We start from the raw sequence: 18,752 nt of genomic DNA, 5'->3' as shown, positions 1-18,752 counted from the left end.
GTAGACATGAAACTATGTCAGATGAAATACTAAGGATTCACAAGGATTCCAGACTTTGTTAGTGAAAACAACAAGCTTCAGGGCAGTGTGCACTACACATTCCCATTTGTGTAAAAAGTGAGTGAAATATAAAAATGAATTTTGATACTTGCTTAGAGCTGCATAAGGGAGCCCCAGAAGGGTGCATGAGAAACTAAGAACAACATGGTCATTACTTATGTGGAGGGAAGGCCAACTGGGCAGATGAGGAACAAGTGTGGTATGGGAACGTTTCCATTTACCCTGTTACATTTTGTGATTTTTTTTTTTTTTAGACAGAGTTTCACTCTTGTCACCCAGGCTGGAGTAGAGTGGCGTGATTTTGGCTCACTGCAACCTCCGCCTTCTGGTTTCAAGCGATTCTCCTGCCTCAGCCTCCTGAGTAGCTGGGATTACAGGCGCCTGCCACCATGCCCAGCTAATTTTTTTTTTTTTTTTTTTTTGAGACGGAGTTTCGCTCTGTCGCCCAGGCTGGAGTGCAGTGGTGCAATCTCGACTCACTGCAAGCTCTGCCTCCTGGGTTCACGCCATTCTCCTGCCTCAGCCTCCCGCGTAGCTGGGACTACAGGTGCGCGCCACCATGCCCGGCTAATTTTTATATTTTTAGTAGAGACAGGGTTTCACCATGTTGGCCAGGCTGGTCTCGAACTCCTGACCTCGTGATCCACCTGCCTCGGCCTCCCAAAGTGCTGGGATTACAGGCGTGAGCCACCGTACCCAGCTGCATGTTTCGATCGCTAGACATGATAGTGTGTTATCTACTCAAGTAATGTAATTAAAAACAGAACTCAACCTATAGTGTGGCTGAAATCAAATGCAATGCAATAGAACAGATGCAAATAAATCCTGTATTAGTTTAAAAAGTTAATTTGGCAATGATGAGTATAATATCAGGCTTGAGAGGTTCATGTGAAAATCAGGTAGGAGGTTTTAGATGGTCACAGGCCATTAAGTCAAACAACAAGCAGACCCACCAACATACACACTGAAAGCCTGGACTGTTTATGGTATCTGGATCAAGGGAAATGGCCCATTGTACTTTGGGCAGGTCAGACCAAATTCAGCCTTACCTTAATTTCTGTCCGCTATATTTTTGGAAAGGCATTGACAAGTGTGTACAAAGAACAGTGACCTAGATGGCAAAGGCCTGGAAACCATGAAAAATATGGGGAAGAGGTGATGAAACTCGGGACATTTAAATTGGAAAAGATTTAGAAGGATATGAAACCTGTCTTCAAACATTTGAAGGCTTGTCCTGTGCAAGGAGGGTTAGGGGCTTTTTGTATAGCTCTAGACTGCAGAACCAGGCCCTCTTCAATTTATTGGGAGGCCAATTTCAGTTTAGAACCATGCAAAGGCTGCTTTGTGAGATAATAATAAAATAGCAACACTTACTGAGCACTTACAAAGCATCAGGCCCTGTGATAAGCACTTTCTCTGTATTATTTCCCTGACTTTTCACAACATCCTGGCCAAGGCACTTACTTCATTGTCATTTTAACCAAAAGGAGAAAGGAGGGCTTACAGAGGTTAAGCAAACATGCCTGAGGTGACATGGCCAGTAGACGGTGGATTCGTGTGACCCCAACACATATATGCTTGACCACTAAGCCTCCTTCCTGAAGGCAGTGAGCACTGTATTGTGGCCAGTATTAACGGAGGGGTAAACACTGCCTGGTCACCATGCTCTGAGGAAATTCTTGGAGCAGGTGGGAGAAGCCTGTTTCATGCTTACCACACTGTAGTCCTCTAAGAAAATAAGCCCTGTGTGTGTGACTCTGCCAGGGAAAGGAGTGAGGCATACGGAGAGAGAGAGGCAAGCAGGCTCCTGCTCACAGATATCTAGGGGCTAAAGTGGAGTTTTTGGTGGAGGTGGTGGTCTGTAAAGAAGTCAAAGAGGTGAGTGCTGAGGAGAAACGCTGCCCCAGTGCTGAAGAGCTGTCTGTCCTGTCCACGGAGGCTTGTGGCAGCACTTACAAGTCATTGGGTATTATGCTTCCTGACTCACAAAGCCCCTTCGAAGACATATCTCATTTAAGTAATCACACCTTGTGAGAAAATACAACTCTGGCAGGGTGCAGGTGGAGAGGGATGGGGAGAAGTTTCTCCAGAGACGGAAGCGGGAGAATCACAAAAGTAAGAGAACAATTTGGTGGTGGTCATACCAGAGAAGGACAAAGAGCGGAAGGTGAGAGAGGAGAGAAAAAATATCTAAGGCTTTTCAACCTCCTCTGGGGCCCAGCTGGGCCAGCTCAGCTGCCTCAAGGACTTAACAATATTTCCAAACTAAACAAGCTCCAAAAGGCAAATGACCCCCGGTCACTGCCTGGTTCCTCTATCACACAGTAGCAGGGGTAAACATTTACCGGGTGGAGAAAGGAAGAGCCAGCAGGTAAGCCACATTTAAAGCAGGCTGAATCAGAGCAGATAAACCAAGGGGCCGGCATGTAGCTTTATCAAGTTATCGGATGTGCTGGCTGGAAAAGAGAAAGACCTGTGGCACTTAAATATGAGAGGGAATCACTTCAAAGCATCCAGGAATGGGAAATTCACGCTCAGTGGGAAGGACCTGGGAGAAGGACTTGTCATTTGGAGAGGGCTCTCCCAGGGAACCCATGTACACAGGAGACTCAGAAAATTAACATGATATCTTGAACAATAATCTTACGCCTTAGACCCAACTACAGGGATAGCCCTGGAAAAGGAGAAAAGTCCCAGGTCCTGGCAAAGGCTGTGAGCCAGCCCACAAGCCAACACAGTGGACCTAGCACAAGGTACCCCTAGCTGGGTGTACCAGAGTGATGGGAAGAGCAAGGTCCAGAGAGGGCAGAGGAGCTGGGAGGGCAGGGATTGGAGGCAGGCTCTGCTCAGACCAGCTGGAGCCCTAACTGTGGGGTGGGAGGGAAGAGGGATGGGACTTACACAGTGGATGCCTGGCAGGGGCGGCAGAGCATTGCCCTCCAAGGGCCAGAGGCCAAGAGAAGAAGCTGGAGGTGGTGGGGATTGTGGTAATTACAAGAGAGGGAGAGAAATGGGAGGGAAAGGAAGATGGCAAGAGGCTGTGAAAAAGAGCTGCAAAGGAGGATGAGGGCAAAGATTACAGAGAGACAGAGGCAGATGACACACAGAGGGTGGCAGAAGAAAACAAACACAGTGAAGCTGGGTATGGTGGCTCACGCCTGTAATCCCAGCACTTTGGGAGGCCAAGGCGGGTGGATCACCTGAGTTCAGGAGTTCCCAGCCTGGCCAACATGGAGAAACCCAGTCTCTACTAAAAACACAAAAATTAGCTGGGCACGGTGGTGGGCGCCTGTAATCCCAGCTACTCGGGAGGCTGAGGAAGGAGAATCGCTTGAACCCAGGAGGCAGAGGTTGCAGTGAGCCGAGATCACGCCACTGCACTCCAGCCTGGATGACAGAGTGACACTCCGTCTCAAAAAAAAAAAAAAGGAAAGAAAGAAAACAAAGACAGTGACATGAAGACCCAGGTACAGAGAAACCCAAAGAGAGACAGAAACCTCTGCAGGGGCTACCGAGAGAAGGAACAATGGAGAAGGAGCAGCACAGAGAGGCAAGCATGCATTAAGAAATGGAAGAGAAGAAAGAACCCTGGGCTCTGGTGAGGAGAGGCTGCAGAGGAGAGGAAGGAAGCCCCTCCTGCTGTCTGAAGTCCCTTTGGAGCTTATCCTCTTGGCACTCACTGGGAGCAGCTTTGCTAATGAGGGACTTTTCTCTGGTTGTGTGTGCGAGGGGAGCAGGAGGAGTGGCAGGGGTTGGTTCATCACTGGGACTTCTTTAGATCAGGGTTTTGTGTTTATCTTGATGCAATGAGTTCGTTTGGGTAAATGGAGGCAATGTGGCTGCAGGGCTGGGGTTCACTGTATTGTTTTCAGCAACCTGCTGCTCTTCCCTGGACGAGCCACAAACCACAGACATAACCACCATAAGTGAACAGAGGCCTGCCCCAAAAATTCAGGGGACAGACACCGCAGCCTTGCCAATGGGTCTGCCCCATGGACTAAGCGACGGCCCCTGGCCCTGCTAAAGCAGGGAGGAGACCAAGATGGGACCCTGGCACCTGCTAGTCCCACTGCCTGCAATGCCTTCACCCAGATAATCACTCAATAGGCATTTATGGAGCACTGGCTCTGTCCTAGATACTTAGAATATCACTGCACAAAACAAAGATATCTGTTCCTGTAGAGAGCAGGAAGTTGAGCTTCTAGTAAAGGAAGGTTCTAGTAAAGGAAGATTCACTTAAATAGGTAAACCACACCATCTGTGGGAAGGTAAGAAATCTTTTTTTTTAAAATCATTTTAGGAGATTTGTTTGCCAAAGTTAAGGATGCACTCAGGAGACAGGTCTATGCCTGTCTCTGTGATTTTGAGGGCTCCAAATGTAAAGGTGAAGGGGCAGGATATTGAGAGGCACACAGTTTTCACATAAACAAAAGGAGCAGAGGAAAAATGTAGGGAATCTGCATTTTACATAAGATAACACAGACAAAATGGGGTAGGGGAACAATAAGCTGGAAGGTAAGAAATCTTATGGAGGAAAACAACAGAGCAGAAGACGGGGAGCAGGAGGCCTGGGGAGGTCAGGGTAGCTTCCTTCAGGGGTGACATCTGAGGGGGACAGCCCTGAGGATCTCTGAGATGTGTGAATTTCAGGCAGTGGGAACAGCCAATGAAAATGTCCTGAGGTGGAAGCATTCCTGGAACACTGAGGGACAGCAAACAGAATGGCTGGTGGGGAGGGACTAGGAGCAAGAGTTGCATTCAATGACTCCAGAGTGGCCATGGAAACCAGAACATGGAAGACACCGAAGGACACTGAAGAATTCAGCTTTGCCTCTGGATGAAATGGGGAGGAATTGTAGGGTCCTGGGCAGAGGAAAATATGCTCTGCCTTAAGTTTGCAAAGGGTCATGTTGGCAGTTGGGATGAGTAGATAAGGAGTCAGGAATGCAAGTGAAGACCAGCTAGGAGGACATTACAGTAAGCTGAAGATGGAGATGGTGAGAGGGGTCAGGTTCTGAGTGTGCTCTCAGGGAAGAGCCAGCAAGATGTCTTGAGAGGTTGGATATGGGCGTGAGATTAACAGAGGCATCAAAGCTGACTCTAAGGCTTTTGGCTTCAGCACCTGGAAGGATGGAGTTCTCCATCAATGAAGATATATGGGTGGAGCAGCTTTGGGCCAGGCAGCTGGCAAGAGAAAATCAGAAGTTCAGTATTGAGCCCATTGAGTTTGAGATGTTTATTAGACACCTAAGTGTAGAGGCAAAGAACTCAGATGGGTATGTAACTCTGCAGTTGGGGAAAAAGATCAGCAATGGAAATATAAATACCAGAGTCTTAGCATGCAGAGTTTTTAAAGGTGGGAGACTGGAAGAGATGGCCAGTGAGTGAGTGTAAATGGAGAAAAGGACCAAGAACCCAATCCTGGGCTCTCCTGCCCAGGAAGGAGAAGAGAAGACAGCAAGAGACTGATAAATAGTGAACAGCAAGGTGGGTAGACCTGGAGAGTGTGGTGTCCTAGAAGCCTGGAGAAAAAATCAGAGTGTGGTTTTATGGAGAAGAGAATAACCAACTGGCTAAACCATCTCTTACCTGAGACTCATCAGGTAAGATGAGAGGTGAGAAGTGACCACGGGATTTAGCAACATGGAGGTCACAGTGATCTGGACAAGAAGTGTTTTGGGAGAGTGGTGCAGGTGAAATCCTGAGTGGGGTGGGTTTGAGGGGGCGTGGCACTGACAGGCTGCGTGGCAGAGTGACTGAGACCACAGGTCTGGGCATCAGCCTGCCAGGGGTCAGAAACCAGCTCCCCACTTACTAGCCATGTGACTGTAGGCAAGTTGTTTAACCTTTCTTTGCCCTATTTCCTAAATCTGAGGCCACCTACTTCATAGGGTTGTTAGAAGGATAGAATCACTTGGTGTTTGTAAAGGGTCGGGCACATGGGCAGCACAATAAATGCTTATCAGGTTAAAAAGAAAAAAGAAAGAGAATGGGCAAGAGATGAATCAGACCATTCTTTTGAGGTGGTTTTGCTGCAAAGAGAAGGAAAAAATGGTGAGAGTCTGTTTGCAGGGAAGTAGGGTAAAAAGGAAGGTATTTTAAGAAGGAATAAATAACAGAATGTCTGAGTGCCAGCCTGAATGGTCCATCAGAGAGGAGACTTCAAGGATGCAGAAGGCTTGCTGGAATGGTGTCATGCAAGAGGCACAGTACCTACTGCACAAATGCACAGACTCTATGTGCCCTCCCTCAGCTCCCAAAGGGCATCCCCACCAACACCCTCTCAGGGAGACCGGCACTTATTAACTTGTTAAACACTGCTCTCAGCTGTCCCCATCTCCCTCTCTGCTTTACCGTTCTCCATCACATGGGTTACCAGCAAACTTAATCATGTCTTGTGTTGTCTGTCCCACAACTAGTATGTAGATTCACTAAATGCAGGAATTTTTGTCTGCCTTGTTGACAGTTGTATCTCCAGATCTCAATAAATATTTGCTGAGTAAATGAATAAATTGATATCTGTACTTAGTTTCTTGCCATTCAGGGAAGAAAAGTCCTCTTCTTCATTTATTCTACATATACTTTCTGACCATCTACTATGTTCCAGGAACTGTATTAGATCCTGGAGACTTGAAGATGAATCAGACACCATCCTTGCCCTTATTTAGCCTGTGTGTGTGTGTGTGTCTGTGTGTGTGTCTGTGTGTGTGTCTGTGTGTGTGTCTGTGTGTGTGTGTGTTGGAGGAGAGCAAAAAATAAAAAGCAATTCCAAAACTGTGTCATCAGTCTTACAAGAGAGGGCTGTTCAGGGTCTTGCAGACTTGGGAATAAGGGACAGGGAAAAGCTTCCTAGAGAAGGGGCAGCTGGAACCTGAAGAACAAAACCAGAGCTGACGACGCAGGTGTTTCAGGTGGCAGAGCAACACAGGCTGAGGCCTGGCGGGGAAAGGGAGCATCCAAAGCTTGCCTCAGTGCTTGTGCATGAAGCCTGCCTGGTCACTCAGCCCCCTAGACTCTCTCTTTCTCTCTCTCTGCTCCAACCCTAACATCTCATGTTGTATCATTTATTGGGCATTGCCCTGGACAATGCAGTGAGCCAGCTCTCCAATGTGTGAGTGCTGAGACCTCAGGCAAGTGGTTTTCCTTCTCAGGGAAGGGGCTCTGGTGCCCATAGCAACAATTCATGTGTAATAAGAGCTCAAGAGTCATTTGCTTACAAAATAATTCTTGAGTGCCTACAACTTGAGTGCCAGGCTCTTTTCTGGGCAAAAGGGAGGCAGCTGTGAACAAGACAGACCAGGCTATGTTTCCTGGAACTATAGTACATTCTATGAGAGAAGGTTATGCAATAAATAAATGAACACATACGTGAAAGATAATATAGTGCCACGCAGAGAATAACAATGGGTAATGTGATCAGATGGAGTGGTGCTCCCCTAGACTGGTAATCAGAAAAGGTCTCTTGACAGTTAATTGATTGATTAATTAATTCATGTCTCTGACATTTAAGCTGAGACTGAATGATAACTATCTACTGAACCAATTAATGAACAAAAGAGAAGTAGGAAGGAAGACTTTCTGAAAACCATATTCCCGGGAGGTATAGAATTCAAACAGGGAGCCCAAGGGCTGAGACGACACACCAAAGTATACTCTAAGATCTAAGAAGACTTCCTGGAGAAGGTGAGTTTTGCTCACCTTGGACTTGCAAACGTGATTAGACAGCTTGGCTTTTTGCTTAAGCGATGACCTGAAGAGAAGGCTCTGTGTCAACAGATGCTTATTGAGCAGATGCTCTGGGCTGAGCTGGCTGAGGACAGGAGGATGGTGACAGAAGACCATCCTCACCCTCTGAAGGCTCACAGTCCAGAAATGGGAGGTAGGCAGGTAAACAAACAATTACAATAAACAATGATGTAGCTGATGAAGGCTATGGCAGCCCGGCAAGTACAGAGTACTAAGTGGGAAGTTGTGAACTCTGGCTGGGCAGACAGCTGAGAGAGGGAATGTGGGGTCTGGGACACTTGACGGAGAAGGTGACATTTGAATTGGGGCCTGAAGGATGACTAGGAGTTTGCTGGGAACCAGGGTGGGGGCAGGGAGAAGGCCCTCAGGAGGTGTTCAGGGAGTGCGGAATATGGAGGAAATCTTGGAAGAATGATGGCCTTGGTAGGAGACTCGGGACTATTGAGTGCCAGGCACAGGCTGTGGAAGTGTGGCTGGAGAAGGTGGGGAATATTTTTCAAAATTCCTTAACTCTTTAAGGAATTCACAGGTAAATGAGGTCATTTCTATAGTACAGGCAAGGCTAGAAAACTCAACACTACTTTCCTGCCCCTATGCGGTGCTTCACCCTCTGTTAGGTGCTCCCTGGGGGCCAGCCCTTCTCTTAGGAAGCCAAGTGACTCCTTGACCTATCAGAGGTGAACAACCCAGGTCCCAAGTGACAGGAGTCATGGTGAGAAGGGGTCAGGTTTGAGATGGGCTTGAAGGTAAAGCCAGCATTGGTCTTTGACCCAGGCAACTGGGTTAATGATATTGCCACTGACGTGGGGATAAGGTCAGATTTGGGGAGATAAGAACCAAGAGCTTCATCTGGACACAGTAGGTTTGAGTTCCCTGCAGTTTGAGGGAGAGGGGAGGACAGAAGAGAAGAAGGTCCATGCCCCCATCACTGAGACACTGCACTTGGCCTTCTCCTGGGGCTCTCCGGTCCCCTCTGCTCCCCACAATCCAACCTCCACACATCAGCCAGAGTGAGCTTTTAAAGCATGAACGAGATCAAATCAGCCAACTGCCTCACAGTCTCCAGTGGCTTTCCACTGCACCTAAAATACAGCCTAAATCTTCCCCAGCCTATGAACGAGGGCGCTGTGGTGTGGTTGAGGGCTCTTCTCAACTCCACGTGCCTCTGCCTTACCCCACTTGTTCACTCTGCTCCAGCCTCATGGCCTCCCTCCTTCTCTCAAACATGCCAAGCTCATTCCCATTACGAGGCTTTGGCTGTGTTCTATGCTCCTTTTCCCCCTAGAATGCTCTTTTCCTGGACCTTTGTGGAGCTAACTTCTTAGCATCAGGCCCTCAGTCACTTTCTCAGAGAGGCCTTTCCTCATAACCCTGGTTTAAAGTTGTCTTTCTCTCCCACCCTACCCTGTTCCATCTCCATAGCACTTTGCTTGAAGTTATCTTAGTCATCTGTACATTTATGTGTTTTTTATCCCCCCACTATCACCAGCATGTAAGAGCAGGAACTTGGTCTTATTTTTGGCTCTACCCCAGATCCTAGCACAGTACTTGGCACTTAGTAAACAGTTTGACTTTCTTCCCGGGAATGAAGGATGGCAGGCGTGATGACTAGCAGGCTGCGCTGCACCACGGCAATGTGGGAAGCTCCTAGCTGGGGCTGGCGGAGGCTGCAAATGGCAGGGTCATCAGGCCAGGAGCCATCCGGTCCCAAGTGTGTAGAGAAGGGGAGATGCTCTGGCTACGGGGACTGTGCCTGCAAGGAAGGCCTCTGCCCTGTGCCTGCCTGACCTTTCTACAGATTTCTTTCTCCTAAACACATACCCAAAGAGATTCCTCCTCAGCTGAAGTAGGAGGAGGAAGCAGCAGCAGCAGAAGGAGGAGGAAGAGGAAGAGGAGGAAGAGGAAAGAGGAGGAGAAGGGAGAAGAGGAGGAAGAAAGTAGAGGGAGGAGGAGAAGAAAGGGGAAAAGAGGGAAGGGAGAGGACTCAGGGGGAGGGAAGGGGAGGAGGAAATGAGGGATGAGAGGGAGACGTGGAGAGGGAGAAGAAGTATGAGGGAGGAAAAAGAAGGGAGGACAGGGTGAGAGGAAAAGGAGGGGAAGGAAGAGGAAGGGGAGGAGGGAGAAGTGGGGAGGGAGAAGGAGAAGGAAGGAGGGGGGAGGAGGGAGACGAAGAGGAAGGAGGGGGGAGGAGGGAGACGAAGAGGAAGGAGGGGGAGGAGGCAGGGTGAGGAGGGAGAGGGAGGAGGGAGGGATGATTCTACCTCAGCTGTGGGACCAGGCTGTAGACCAGACTGCCTGGGGGCTTCTCTGCCTTTACCAAAACTGAGGGTCAGGGGGAGGCCTTTGGGCAAGAACGTCACGCATTTTACATTGCCTTGGCCTCACAGAGCAAAGTGCACACCAAATGGGGAGGTGAGGGAAGGGGTAATAAAAATTAAATTAAAGAAATTTTTTAAAGTTGGAAGAACAAATTATTTGGAGACGAAGCAAAAATATCTGTGACATAGCGAGCACTGTTTTAATGACAGCCCGTGTGGGAGGACAGTTTAGTCATATTTTTCATTTTCTCGTCCCCGGGGAGCTGCATCCCAGTGATCAGGCCCTGATAGCAAACTGGCATGTTCCCTAGATCAGTCACCTTCCAGGCTTATTCAGCAGCAGGATGAGTCAGGGGGCTGCGGAGTAACCCCTTCTCCATATGCTCAGAATTCGCTAGTGCGCCTGCCGTGAGGGGTGGAGGGGGCCAGGGGGCTGGATGGGGAACAAGCCTCGGGCCCAGTGGGTGGGCAGGAAGCTTCAGCGGAAACGCTGCCAGCTCTTCCCGGGGCCAGCCGGCTGGTGTGTCCTAGCCTCCTGCAAACTCCTGGGGGTAAGAGTATGACGAGTCCTGTATCTGGGGCCACATCAAGTGTGGAAAAGGATTTCTTCGAAGAAAGCTTGATTCACTGCCAGGAGGAAGAAGTTCAGGAAGCAGTTCTGCCATCCCCTCAGGCGTGAGCACTTCCAGGACTAAGATAAAAATAATGAGGATAATTTTAAATGACTGCCAGGATGCGAGAGCTGACTGCGGGCAACATGCTCCACGCGCGTTCATTCACTTCTCTTCATAACAGCCCCGGGAGGCAGGTGTGACCAGCCCCACGGTGCTGAGGCAAGCAGAGGCTCGGAAGCGGAGGGACCTCCCCGAGAACACGGTGAATACGCATCAGAGCAGAACCGGAACCCGGGCCTATTGGCTTCGAGTCTGTCCACGGACGGCATGACGTGGTGGTTGAGCACCTGGTTCTCTTCTGAGTTGGAGATGGTGAGAACACAGGAGGGGACTGACCCCCTATTCCTGGCTCTTCACCCAGAAGATCTCAGCTCACTGTCGCTATTTTATTTTTAATACCATTTGATTAATACCACATGACATGTTCTCTGGAAATCAGGAGGGAGCAGGTGTGGTTCTTCCTGTTTTACAAGTGGGGACCCTGAAGCCCAGAGAGAGGAGGCAAGTGGACATGGTGCTGACAGAAACTGTGCAGTGCCATCTGGACCCAACAGAACTGGGCTGGAGGCTACCTGTTAGCTGTCTAGTAGAGAGCTCATTATTTAAAATGTCTACCTGTATCTTCCTCATCTGTAAAGTGGGAATGTTGAGATCCGCTCAGCGGACAGCGATAGGTTCAAATGAGCAAAAGGAGGTGTGTTTAAAACGCTGTACAAACTCTACAGTGTCAGGCCAAGCTGGAAGGTGGCATCCCCTTTATGGGCATCATCACCAAGTCCCAGTTAACAGCATGGGCTCTCAGACTGCCTGGGTCCAAATACTGGCTCCTTCACTTATGAGCTGTGGAACCTTAGACAAGTTACTTAACCTCTCTGTGCCTCAGTTCCACCATCATAAGTACCTTCCCTTTGGGTTGTTACAGGGGTTACACACATACCACATGTGTAAGTGATAGAGTTCTGGCACATAGGAGGGGCTTAGTCACTATTATTATGACCACCATCACTGTCCCACTCCTGCAAACTGCAAAATCCTTAAGGCAGGCTGGGGTCTGTCTGTCTTGTCCGCTGTTGTATTCCCAGGGCTTAGCACATGGGGCAGGCGAGGAGCAGGTGCTCAGCCCACATGGGGCAAGTTGGGGAACGGACACCAGCCCCCGCCCTCCTACAGCGCTGGCCCTGCCCATGAACTGCAGGACTTTCCTAAGTCCTCATCCACGTTTAGTGTTTGTAGGATTTCCTGGGGTTGCTGTGACAGTCCAACAGTCCCAGGGCTGCCTGCCTCTCTGCACCCTGGTGATCCTCACAGCCTAGAGAAGGGGATCTTCCCCACCCTCTATGGTTTGCCCTCTTTGCAATCTGCTCACCCCAGAAAAATATGGACTCAGCCCTTGGCAGGGCACCTGGACCTCAGTCCCAGATGTCCTTTCAGACATTGCGTCTGGTTTTGTGGCTTCCTCCTCGCCGCCTCCGGAGGCGCTTGTGCCTGTGTGGGGCCTCCGGAGGTGCTTGTGCCTGTGTGGAGCAGTCAGGCACACAGGCCTCATCTGTGCGTGCTGGACAGCTCAGTGTGTGGCGCCCTGTGAACGTGCGTGGGGCACAGGAGCGGAGTGTGTCTAGCTGGGTATGTGGGTTTCTGCCTATGTGGGGCCAGGTAGGGCAGGGCATGCAGGTCTGAGGGCAGTGGACTGAGGCGTTGAAGGCACATGGGCTCACTTGTAAGTCTGGGGTACAGAAAGAAGCTAGATCATCCACGTGTGGCTGAGGGGAGCTTGGGTGCAGGTGCAGGAGCTGGCTTGCAGGTTTATGTGTACATATGTCACATGGGGAGAGGGCAGGAGTGAGTCCCCAGAATCAGCTCTTAAGACAGAAATTCACTTCGTATTTTATTTAGAACCTGAAGGATAGACAAACACAGGCCAGGCATAAAGGAGAAAATACTTTTTATTTCCAAATATGCCTTAGGCCACCAAATACTTTGGGACACCAGTGGTTTCTTACCTCCAAGTACCACCTTCCTTCCATAAACACGGTCTCTCTCCCTCTCCAGCCTCATTGGTCCTTGGGCAATTCCTACAAGAGCACCCCACAAAACTGGACTGCTTAGGTTTGCATCTCAGCTTAACATTTTACCTATGACCCTACGCATGGTCCTTGTCCTCTGGCTTGGTTTCCTCATCTGTAAAACAGGGACCACAACAGTATTCTTCAGGGGGTTGAGGATTAAATAAATCAATCCACCTGGAATGCTTAGAGAGTGAAGGACTCTATTCATTTTAGCTCTTACCTTAGCCTTTCTTTACCATGATTCTACCTCTGGGTGGGAAACAAAAGTGAATTTTAAAATGCCCATCACCTGCTTTGAGAAGGTCTTCTTGAATCTGCCCACCAGGGTTACCTCCTCCATCTGCTCGCCGTGGCTCAGCACCTGTACCTCCACATGCCTGGCACATATGCAGTACTCAAAAAGACCTTATCATTCTGATCATCACTTGACATTGACTGCACCAGGTTACAATTGGTGGTGCATGTGGCCATCTCCCTGGGGAGACTACAAGCTTCCTGAGGGCCAGAACTGTTCATTTGCCCCTTGGTCCCTGGGGTCTGGAACAAGGAGACTTTCAGTAAGCAATAAGTGAAATGAAAACTCAAATATAGCAGCCCCGTGGGCAGTAAAGTCATGTGTTTACGGTTATTTACTGAGTGTGTGCTTCAACTGTACACAAAGCACAGGCCTTGCCCTCCTGAAGCTGAGTCCAAGGGAAAGGGCGAAAGGGAGACAGAAAGAGGGGAAACAGCAGAGACCACACAGTGTGGGGTCCAGACGGCTTCCACTGAGGCACAGAGGGCAGGGGGCAGAGTTGGGGGTAGAGGACACAGTCCTATGATGACAGCTGCCTCCGGCCCTCAGCTGCAGGACCACAGACCAGCCTAACATGGCAACCCCATTTCCTCTCCTATTTAGGTACCAAGCATTGCTGGGGCTTAGCACCATCTTACTGTTCTTTTTCCCATCATCAATTATAGTGGCTGTCCCACTAGTGCCAGGAACAGGGTGGCATAATCCTATCCCATCCTCCTACTAGCTGTGGCAGGAGTACTCTCTAAATCTCCCAAAGCTAGAGATCTGGGTTCCATCCTTACTCCACAGTGCTTCTTGCTGAAGATCTGCTCACAGTGCAGCCCCACAGTGACTACAAGGGTCACTATCAAACCTCTGTTCTGTCTCCTCCCTGCTTTCTGGCTCAATACCTAGCTTATCACTGTTCCAGCAGGTGACTCCACAGAGCCCTGATAGTAACACTGATCCCCCAGGGGCTTCTCATGAGGATTCAATAAAACAATGAAGGTAAAGCACCCAGGTCTAGTTCATGGGAAGCCCTCTGCAAACACCAGTCCCTCTCCCTTCCATCTTTGCTTCTTTTCCTTCTGCTCAATGAGCATCAATTTGAAAATGGCTTTATGTTCTGTTTCTTGGCCTGAGGCAGGGACCGGGGTCAGGGAGGCAAGGTGGCCCTGGCCTTCTGCCTCTTGCTGTAGGTGATGGAAGTGATATGTCTGCAGAAAGGCCTCCTAAGATCAAAACCCAATGGCAATTTCTGTGACTTCGCACTCCCTCCACTAATTACAGGGGATCTGCCACAGTGAGGAGACTGGATTTCATTAGTTGTACTCTAGACCACCCCTTAAAAGTCAGACCTTGGAAGTTGTTTTTAATTTCCTTATAGATTGTGTGTGAGCACTCAGGTACACATGTGAGTGTGTGAGTGTGTGTCAGCATAGGGCAGTTGCAAAGGAAGACAGGGAACAGAGCTGGACACTCCTAGGTGAGCTGTTTGGCCACCTGGGTATATGTGTGTGTGGCACTTAGGTGTGGGTGAGCCCCAGCAACTAAGAAGGAGGAGTGTGATACTCACAAGCAGATTCCTGTACATGCTCCTTATGAGTCCTCGGGGGAACCACACATCCACGCAATGCCTCCCAGGACTCTCTGCAACACGACCCAGAGCAGGGAATGATCACGGGCACTGATCGGGGCATTACAAAGCAGTGAGGAAGCAGGGGTAGTAGAATCAACTTGGCACCACACAGGAGTGCAGTGTTAGATACTGTGTCTTGCCTGGGACCTGTAAGCATGGTGCTGGGGGACTATCTTAGCCATTACATATATACAGACATATGGATATGCAGGGCTGCTGGGCACCTCACCCTTGCCTTCTCCACATCTCTCCCAAGAGACCCCCGCCCAGAGGGAGAGACCCTTCTCTCCCTCTGACCCTTCCCACTTCAAGACTCTTTACCTCCCTCTGGAAAGCCCCAGTGATGCTGTATCTGAGACTACGGTGCAGAAGCATTTCCCCGGACCTGCCTTCCAAATCTCCAGGAGACAGCATTTCAGGTACTAGTGACAAGTGTGCTTACCTGCCAAACATTCATTTGCATAAGGCACTGGTTTAGATTCTAAAGGAACCAAACAGCAGCCTCCACCCTGCAAACTAGCCACCAACTTGAGTTTGCAGAGGGGCAGCACTTCCCTGACACTGTGAAAACAATTAGATGAATGCAGTGTTGCCACTTAGGAGCTTTGTGACTACTGCAAATTACTGAGATTCCTCGAGTCTATTTCCTCATCTGTAAAATGAGGAAAATAAAACTGTGTTTATCTTGTATACTGCCATATGCCCAGTGCCTGGTAAACAGTGGATGCTAAAAAAAAAAAATACTGGTTGAGGCCAGGTGCAGTGGCTCATGCCTGTAATCCAGCATTTTGGGAGGCCGAGGTGGGCGGACCACCTGAGGTCAGGAATTTGAGACCAGCCTGGCCAACATGGTGAAACCCCGTCTCTACTAAAAATACAAAAATTAGCCAGGTGTGCTGGCGTGTGCCTGTAATCCCAGCTACTTGGGAGGCTGAGGCAGGAGAATCGCTTGAACCTGGGAGGCAGAGGTTGCAGTGAGCCGAGATCACACCATTGCACTCCAGCCTGGGCGACAAGAGTGAAACTCCATCTAAAAAAACAAAAGAAACAAACAAAAACTGGTTGAATGAATAAATGAATACAGAAGGATTGTTATTGGGATTGAGTTGAGGGAAGTAAAGAATTTATCACAGCAGTGTCACATATTATGAATTGAGTATAAGGTAGTTATTATTGTTAGCTATTATCCAGGAGCAAAATCTTATCATTCAGTCAGATTGGTTCCCAGAGCTAATATAAAAGCAGGTAATTAAGGCTAAATAGTGACATGCCCCAAAGAATCTAGCAGCTGCCCCTGGAGTCCAAAGGGTGATGTGTTATATTGCATTCCATTTATTTTAACAAGTTTATATTGAGCCCATCTTATGTGCCCAGAATTGGTGAGATCCCATGCAAGCTACAAAAGAATTAAGTCAGGCTACCTTCCTAAAGGAGTTACTTTCTACTTGGAGAGGCAAGATCAACACTCATTAGCATAAAAGCTTTCCAGCTGGAGCCAGAGACTCAGCCTGCATTCTAAGGGCCGGGGCAAAACTTTCATTTGTTTCTTCAACAAATATTCATAGTGCACTGGCTGTGCAGTGGCAGGCCCCTAGCTAGGCACTGGGGACCCTGAGATATACGATGAATTCAATGAGCTGCTCCCAGACTAAAGAATGAGACCTCATGAAAATGGGTCAGGACAATAAATGCTGAAGCAGAACCCAGAGCGCCACCTCTGTAGGCGGTGGGGAGGCTCATTCCCAGTACTTTTGATGAAGAGGCTTAGGAAGAATGCTTTCTTTTTTCTGAGAGATGTGGGTCCCAAAGCCCCAGCCTGACCTCCCCTGCCTGGAGGCTGGAGAACCAGGTTGTCCACAGGCACCTCATTTTGACCCCACCCTGAAAGCGGCATCTCTCACCACGGTCCCCACCCCAAGGTTCCCAGGAATCTTGGAGCATCAGCTCTGATCAGAGGGGAACTTAGAAATCATCTGAATGAAAAGTGGAGCCTCACTTTGCAGCTGAGACTGAGGCCAGGAGAAGTTGAGGACCCCAAACTACTCCATTAGGCAGCAACAAAGCCGAGTAAGATCCTACGTGCTCAGTGGTCTACTTACTAAAGCACAAAAATGCTTCAGGATTCAGAATCTCCCAGAGCCCCCTCCGGCCTCACTCAGGTACAGCAGGTGAATGAAGAGAGGTGTATCCCTGCTCCCAGTACCTGGCCAGTGGGTCCGAGATAGGAACGGGGCTCAAATGACCAGTGAGGGGGCAGCCAATCCCAAAGTGGGTCCAGGCCTCTGGGGAGCTAATACGTGGGACACTTTGTACTGCAAGTCAGAGAATCCAGTGTGCAGGGATTAAACGGGTAACAGAGCAGGTGAGGAGCACGTGACTTAACAACACACCTACATCCAGTGGCAACTGAATGAGCCTGGAGCAACAGACAGCAATTTGGTGGAAGGAAAGGTACCCTGGGACAAACGTGAGTGCAGATGAGGGACACAGGGAGTGTGGCTAAGAGAGGCCCCCAACACCATGCTCACAGGTCCTGGGTAGGACACAGTGTCTAACACCACACTCCTATGTGGAGCCAACTTGATTCTACTAGCCCTGCTTCCTCACTTCTTTGTAATGGGAGGGGTTTGTGAATGCACCTGTCTCATGTGCCCACTGCTCGTTAGTGTTAAAAACTAGTGGTCCACAGGTCTGGGGCCAGGAGATCCTTTGGATTCCAATCTGAACTTTGCCAGCTACTTTCCAGTGTTGTGCCCCTGGGCAAATTTAACTTTTCTGATCCTTTGTTTTCTCATCTGCAAAATAGGGATAGCAATATCTACCTTGAGGTTGTTGTGAGGCATAAATGTGATGCACTGGGTGTCAAGTACCTAACACTGTGCCTGGAATATACTAGGTACTCAGTAAATAATATGATTAGTACCTTCATTTATTCCCCTGCCCATTCTGAACACTTGTGAGAGTAGCAGAGTGCTTTGCTCATAGTAGGTGCTCAATATATATTTTTAAAGATCCGTATTTACATATATACAGACGTGGATATACAGTCAACATACATGTGTAAGTGTTTACACATATACATATAGGCTGTAGGAGCTCAAAAACAGATTCTGAAGGCCAGAAGGGATTCTTTCATCCAATATGCTTTGGGGCAGAACCAGGCTGTCCAGAGAAAGAGGTGGAACTCTTTCTCTCTGACTCCAGTCTGGGACATATACTCAGCCTGGCTCACTGTTCCCTGAGAGTCTGGTGACCATCCGACCAGAGGGAGCAGAAGGAAAGTACCAGCTTCAGTACCTCGCTGCTTTCTCCAGCCTTCCTTGGTGCCTACTTACTATCTCCAGGCTAAAGTTAGAGCAGGAAAGGCTGAGCAGGTGGGAGGCGGAGGAAGGTCACGTGACATTCAACACGGATGTAGTGGGGGAGGGAAGATTTTCCAAATGTCCGTGCTAGCATCCAGCCTAGCCACCTGGAGATAGCACCCACTCAGTATGTCCTGGGCCAACTGTGGCCAAGCCTCCGAAAGCCTCTTCTCTGCTCAGGCTCAGAGTGATGCTGAAGAGTGAAGCTTTCAGGGGAGAAGCCATTGATTTCTGATCTCTGAATCTGCTCATTAAGCAGCAGGGTGACTTGCATCTACTGCCATATTTGAGCAGAATTTGAACAATGAGAATTATCTTGCACTGAAGCCCTCACCTGGCATTGCTGACATCTCTGAAAGAATGCCAGGCTGGCTGCATACTCCCCACACTGACTGGCTGGGAGGGGGCCTGAGGCCAGAGTCAGGTGGTCATCTGCCTTCAGTCACAGTCCCCCAGACCCATGGGCTGCTCCTCCCTGCCCCTCAGCCAGTTCATAGGATGCTGATTTGCATGAGTCTCTCCATGTCTGTCCTTAGGTCTCTCTTTCATGCCTGTGTTCTGGGAGCTTAGGAGCCTTGGGAGGCCAGAACCTTGATCCTTTTTCCTGGTCTCT

The 18,752-nt window shown here is 49.2% G+C and overlaps 1 protein-coding gene and 1 long non-coding RNA gene across 7 annotated transcripts in view; one reads left to right on the top strand and one right to left on the bottom strand.

Annotated features, from left to right (window-relative positions):
• The window catches only part of KCND3 (potassium voltage-gated channel subfamily D member 3), a 222,176-nt gene that overhangs the window by 117,892 nt on the left and 85,532 nt on the right, over positions 1-18,752 (bottom strand). The gene's annotated exons all lie outside the window — the stretch shown is intronic.
• LOC129525296 (uncharacterized) lies at positions 6,978-9,721 on the top strand. The gene is made up of 3 exons (XR_008669485.1): positions 6,978-7,467; positions 7,571-7,939; positions 9,605-9,721. It is a non-coding gene; the product is annotated as an uncharacterized lncRNA (long non-coding RNA).

This window comes from Gorilla gorilla, chromosome 1, assembly GCF_029281585.2.
Source record: "Gorilla gorilla gorilla isolate KB3781 chromosome 1, NHGRI_mGorGor1-v2.1_pri, whole genome shotgun sequence".
Classification (NCBI taxonomy): Eukaryota; Metazoa; Chordata; class Mammalia; order Primates; family Hominidae; genus Gorilla; species Gorilla gorilla.
The sequence above is the reverse complement of the archived record's forward strand: the minus strand, read 5'-3'. Positions and strand labels throughout refer to the sequence as shown.